This window comes from Meriones unguiculatus, chromosome 19 (genome assembly GCF_030254825.1).
Source record: "Meriones unguiculatus strain TT.TT164.6M chromosome 19, Bangor_MerUng_6.1, whole genome shotgun sequence".
Taxonomy (NCBI): Eukaryota; Metazoa; Chordata; class Mammalia; order Rodentia; family Muridae; genus Meriones; species Meriones unguiculatus.
The window spans coordinates 54,305,990-54,312,338 of NC_083366.1; positions in this window are offsets into that span (position 1 = coordinate 54,305,990).

Consider the following 6,349-nt stretch of genomic DNA (forward strand, 5'->3'; position numbering starts at 1 on the left):
TTTTCCCACTGTTCTTTTATTCCTGCCCTCGTTAGGCTTAGTCTCACTGAGGTCCACTGCTGAGAAGACACTTTGTCTTGGAGCTCTCAGCTCAGCAAGCCAGATTTCATCATCTCTTTTCTAACCTTGGAATCTGCATTCTCTGTGATCACTCATCTGTCTGGTTACTTCCAGCGGTGCCTCCTTTGTCTTGATACTTTACCATGCTCAATGCCTTGTTGATAGAGTCAGATACAGACTGGCCCTTTGATTCTACACCTTCTCCCAGGATCCTTAGGCACCTCTGTATGCTTGATCTGCCAGTATGCTACTCATGGTGCCTACCTGAAACATGAGCCATCCCTTTGTACACTGGCAGATCTGGCGGTTTCAGAACAAACAGGAGGAAGGTATCCCTCCATTATTGCTGTGTCTACCTCACAGGGCCTGCCAAGGGGACCAATTCTTTCCGTTGGTTAACTGGTATGTGAATGGGTTGCCTGCAGTTCCCTGGAAAGAGCCTTACACAGTTTAAGGGGCCATTAGACAGTGTAAAGGCCTCTGGGAGAACAAGCAACTTTGGAGGTATCAGTCCTGACCTGTGTATAGCGTTGGGAAGGAGAAAGGACTCCTGAATACAAGGTTGTCAGGTCCAGGTTCAAAAAAATCCCAGTCCTGCATTAGTGATTTTTTTTTTCTTTCTGTGAAGTTAGCATGACTCAAAGCAACTTTCAGATAAAAGCTTTCATTTGAGCCTAAGGTTCCAGTGGGGAGAAGACTCCATTATGCTGAGAAGGCCTGACAGCAAACGGCAGGAACAGGAAGCTGAGAGGTCACATATCAACCATAAACAGGGAGCCATGAGAACAACTGGAGGGACGAGACCTCAACCCTCAAAGCCTGCCTGCCACCAAGTCACATACTTCCTCCTGCAAGGCTCCACCTCCTAGAGGTTCCAGAACCTCTCCTAACAGTCTTAACAACTGGGGACTGAGTTTTCAAATGCATGAGCTTATGGGAGACATTTTAGACTACCTCAGGTCTCTTTTGGCACTTACTGTATGAGACTTATCTGCCTGTGGTCCATACTAATGTCTGAAAATGCAAATGGTTTCTCTTCAGCCCATTTCACTGGACTTTATGTCAATGATTTACACTAGATGACAGAAGCTTCGGGGACTTCTCGCAAGGTATATGAATTTCTGTCAGAGCTTTATAAAGGAACATTTTCTAAACTCTACCAATTAGGGATATATATTAAAACAATCTTCCCTAATTGGCTGTAATATGAACATCAACTTCTGTTTATCCTTAGGAGACAATGGATTATATTTCTACAATTTATTTTTCTCTCATATTTGAAAGCCTTATTTAAAACATAAACATTAAAAATACTGCTTACATTTAAATTCTACCAAATTACACTGGCAAATGGAACAGCTTTTCAGAAATAAATTAAACTGTAGATAACAGTCAAGAAGCTCTCTTAGTTATATGAATCAGAATGGAAAACCTGAAATTCATGAGTATAAATCTTTGAGAGGAAGATTCAGGAGAAGTTCTAATTCCAAAAACAACCTGGAGACATTAAGACAGAGGGAAAGGTAAGAGGAGGAGGCTAAGCAAGAGGGCGAGAGGAGAAGAGTGAGAATGAGAAGAGACAGGAGAAAGGAGAGAGGGAGGAAGGGAGAGTTGTCTATCACTGAGGGAAGCTACAGCAGGCATTCAAGCACGGCAGGGACCTGGAGGTAGGAACTGAAGCAGAGCCCTTGGGGGAATGATGCTTTCTGGTTTGTTGTCCATGGCTTTCTTATACAATCTAGGACTAACTGCCCAGGGTTGGTAGCACCCACCCGTGGGCTGGGCTCTTCTACATACATTATTCATCAGGGAAATGCCACACCTTCCAGACATGCCCACAGGCCAATTTGCTGGAGCCAGATTCCTCCTGGGAAGAGGGAATACTAATTTGTGTCAAGTTGACAAAGATCAACCAGCACAGAGGGGGATAGGGGGAAATGCAGTGAGGGAGGAAGGCTAGTAAGACCCAGGCAGACACATTCTCTGTATATTCCAGAACAAACCAGAACAATACCACCAAGGGAGAGGTCCTGGAGAGTGTGATCTGCATCATCTTCCAGAGACACTGAGAAGAAACACTGCAGGGAAGCTGCCAATGGTTATGCGAAAGGGAACACAACCAACTGGAAGAAAAAGTCCGCCATTGTGGACTTTGACATAGGTAAGAATACTGGTCACCTAAAATGTAATAAGGAAATCAGTTAAAAAGTCCAAGAGGAAGTATGAGGTCTGAATATAAAACAGCAGAGGTGTCAGAGGCACGTGCATAGGGAATGGGTGCACAGCAGAGGTGTCTGAGGCATCCTCATGGGGAATGGGTGCATAAGTGGGCTGCACAGTTGGATCAAGTTGATCTTTGTCAACTTGACACAAATTAGTATTCCCTCTTCCCAGGAGGAATCTGGCTCCAGCAAAGCAGAGTGATTAGAAAAGCAAACAAAGGACATAGGTAAGAATACTGGTCACCTAAAATGTAATAAGGAAATCAGTTAAAAAGTCCAAGAGGAAGTATGAGGTCTGAATATAAAACAGCAGAGGTGTCAGAGGCACGTGCATAGGGAATGGGTGCACAGCGGAGGTGTCTGAGGCATCCTCATGGGGAATGGGTGCATAAGTGGGCTGCACAGTTGGACAAAGTAGGCTGATAGAGCACACTAAAGAAAATCGGGGCATCAGCACAGGAGATCATGATGGAACCATGAAAAACAGCTCAGGATCAGAAGACAGGTCAGGTGGAGAGAGCAAATTGTTAAACATTCTGAAAAACCTTGTCAACAGACAAGTTCTTGGGGTCATAACAAATATACAAAACCCCAACAATGCACATTTCTGAGTTGCATGCTGCTAAAAAAAAAAAAAAAATGGGTGTATAAGTCATGGGTGATGGGAAGGCTAAGAGGCGGAATTTCAGTGTGTGGCTTTTCTGTCCCTTCCTCTTTCACTGATGCAGACCTAGCTGGGTCTGAGCCACTGCTTGCACGGCTCCTGTGCTGCACTGTTCTCTTCATGCTTTGCTAGAATTCATCAACAACTCCTACTTGTTCAAGACTGACATCTCTATGCCACTGAACTGTCTTATTGCTTAGCACAGATATCGCAGGCCAGCGTGGCCAATTAAAATATAACTAGAAGCTGAAGAGGATTACTTACCTTTATGAATTTCATCTCATACAGAAACAAATTTCACACATGGGACATAGGTCAACAATGAATTTGTCCAGAAAATATGAAGAACTCATTTCCAAAATACTTAAGTAAATTTCTACATGCTTATGTACTGCTGAGACAGGAAGGAAATGGTTTTGACCAGCTGCTTATTCTTTTCCCTGTGACTGTATTAGGAGAAAAGATAATCAGACTCCCAAGTCTCATGATTGTTATCCATTGTGGTATCATCCCCACTTGGTAAACCCTACATTAAAACCGATTAAAATGAGGTACAATACTTTGGAGGGGTATTATAGGATTGTGATGGTTAGTAAGACATATTTTGAGATTGCTCAGAAGACTTCCTAAGTGTTAAGACTACTTCCTCTGTCCCTGTAATGCAGTCAACTCTGCAAGAGCAGCAAACCACTGAAAGGAGCATTTTCTTCAGGTCACTACATAAAAACTATTCTAACCGCCTGTCATGACATTAAAACAATACACGACTGGGAGGGATTACGGTTTAATCTCTCTTTGGTAAAGATGAAAACAGTCATCTTCATGGAGATATAATGAATATTAACCCTCAAACATCTACTAAAATCAAAGAACTTTTTACCTCCAACAGAAGATAACTTACTATTTTTACTTTCAAGAGAGACTCTGAGAGGACTTACACAGAACTGGTCCCTGGGGAAACTTGGAAAGCAAATGGAGGAAAGTAAGGTGAGAATTATTCAAATAAGGTATTCAGACACCGAAAACCATCTGAAGCTTGGACCTGCAATCTCAGGTGGTCTGTTGTTCAGCAGCAGCAAAGTTACACAGGATTTTGTTGGGGCAAAATCTCCGGTTTAAATCCAACCCTGCTGATACAAGCAGACCACGGACCTTAGTAACAAGATCCTCCCACTGGGGCTGTACCCCAGGACAGGAGTCCCAGCTCCTACGGACTATGATTGCAAAACATATTCCAGGGTCAAAGCATGTTCACTGTCGTTTCTACGTAACTTTGTGAGACTGTCTCAGAATACAAAATTCAAAAGTTCAGCAGACAGCTCAATTAGTGAAATAAGTCTTTAGGTAGGGTTGGAAGGGGTGTGAGGTACTCCTGTCATTTAGAAAATTTCAGGGATTTAGATGCTCCCTGTTAGGCATGCAGGATAATGGCTAATTTTAGATAGGGTCTTAATGAGAATTCTGACCTGTCTGGATTACCTATATTGCTAACATGATTTACAGTTCTTGGAAAGACCGTGCTGTTACTTTTACATATTAAGGAGAAAAAAAGAGCATGACATAGCAAAAGTCTCAATTTTCCAGTATGTCTTTGGGTTAATGTTCTTTGCTTACTCCTGTATGACACATATTTATTGACAAAGGCATAATGGGAAAACAGCTGAAGAAGTAATTGGTATCCATGTCTTGCTTAAAACAAATAGATCCATCTATACGTAAATGAACCAAATGATTCTGGCCTTTGTCCTACAAATTCTTTACTTAATATTTTATCAGTATCTTTATTAAAGAGAGCTATCATGAAACAACCGGCTGGAAATGTCTCTCCTGTTCTGGAGGCTGAAGCCCAGGGTCTGCTGAGGGCCTCCTGTGCTTCTGCTTGCCAATTTACTGCACCTTCAAGTGATGAAATAAGGGGAGGTTTTCTGAGTCCTCTTAGCAAGGGCAATGGAACCATTCATGAGTGCTGTCTCTGTAGTTTAACCCCTTCCCAAAGGCTCGCCCTCCTAGATCACTGCTTTGGAAAGCAGAATCCAATATACTACTTTCGGATGGGGCAAAACTTCAGCCACACTCATCATATTAGTGTGGGGACTTAGATATTCATAGTGAAGCCAAATGAACTAAAAACCAAACAAGCAAACAACTTTGCAGTATAAAAACTGGCAGAAGTCACTCAAAGTACTGCAGTAGTATGTGATCTGGAGCTACTGAGTACTAAGTCAGCCTCTGCAGCGGTGGAAATGTGAACAAGAACAATCCCATCCACTCAGGTGACACATGACATTGACCAGGCTGCATGAAAGACAGCTGTTACACTAGCCACATTCAGGAGCACCGACCACTCCAGCTTCCTATCTGGAGAAGGATGATACTTACCCTCAGTGATGCAGTTAGGCTAAAACAAGCCACCATGTGTAACAGTCACTGACACACTGAAACATCTACAATTGTATTTTTAATTCTGTCATTTCAGTGCTTGTGATAAAACAGTATCAGGAAAGGTATTACAAAACCTGGCTCAAAATACACATTCAATATTGTCTTCTTAACAAAATTTGTTCTATTACTTTGGAACAAATACATTCATACGAATGAGGTGAAGTTTACCTTCATCTGATGGGTGAAGAAGCAAAGGCTGTGCGATGGTGACAAGTGGCTTTCTAAAATCAAGGCTGAGATGATGAGCTGGCAACAGGCAAAAGGTGCTATGTGAGGAAAGTAAGAGGGCCAAAGGATGCTTAGATAAGCCAAAATGTTATTCTATTAAGGACTGGGAAAGCTAATGAGTCTGAAGCACGAATGCTCACCATTCCAGGAATTCAAGACAGCATGATGAAGCACAGATTTAAGTTTTTTCCCACTTAGAAAAAGGGAACTATAAAACAATCAACAATATTTGATGACGAAAATCCAAGCAGAGCTCCTTACCTCAGACACTTCCATGACGGCAGGCTCGGCCAAACATACAGAACAAAGAACAGGTTAAATATCCATTAAGATATAACAGAATTTTAAGAGTAATCATCACAAAATGTGATGGTCACCATTAGCATAAACACTATGGGTATTGATCGTATTGATTACGCTGAAAATGAAGAGTAACAGCTTTTATACACACATGCACTTATGTGAATGCACGTGTGCACGCAAACATGCTGTGAGCAGGCACACACCCACAGTGAGCAGATGCATACAGTAATTATAAAATGCCTGCTGAAAGGCACCATACCCCAGCTTAGACTCAAAACTATCCAAGGAATATGGCTATGTTCTGAATGTTTATATACCCATATTCACCTGTCAAAATCCTAGCTCGCTAGTGGCAGCATCAGAAGACTGAGTTTTGGGAGTAGAGATTTCATGATGGAACTAGAACTCAACACCTGAGGACACAGCAAGC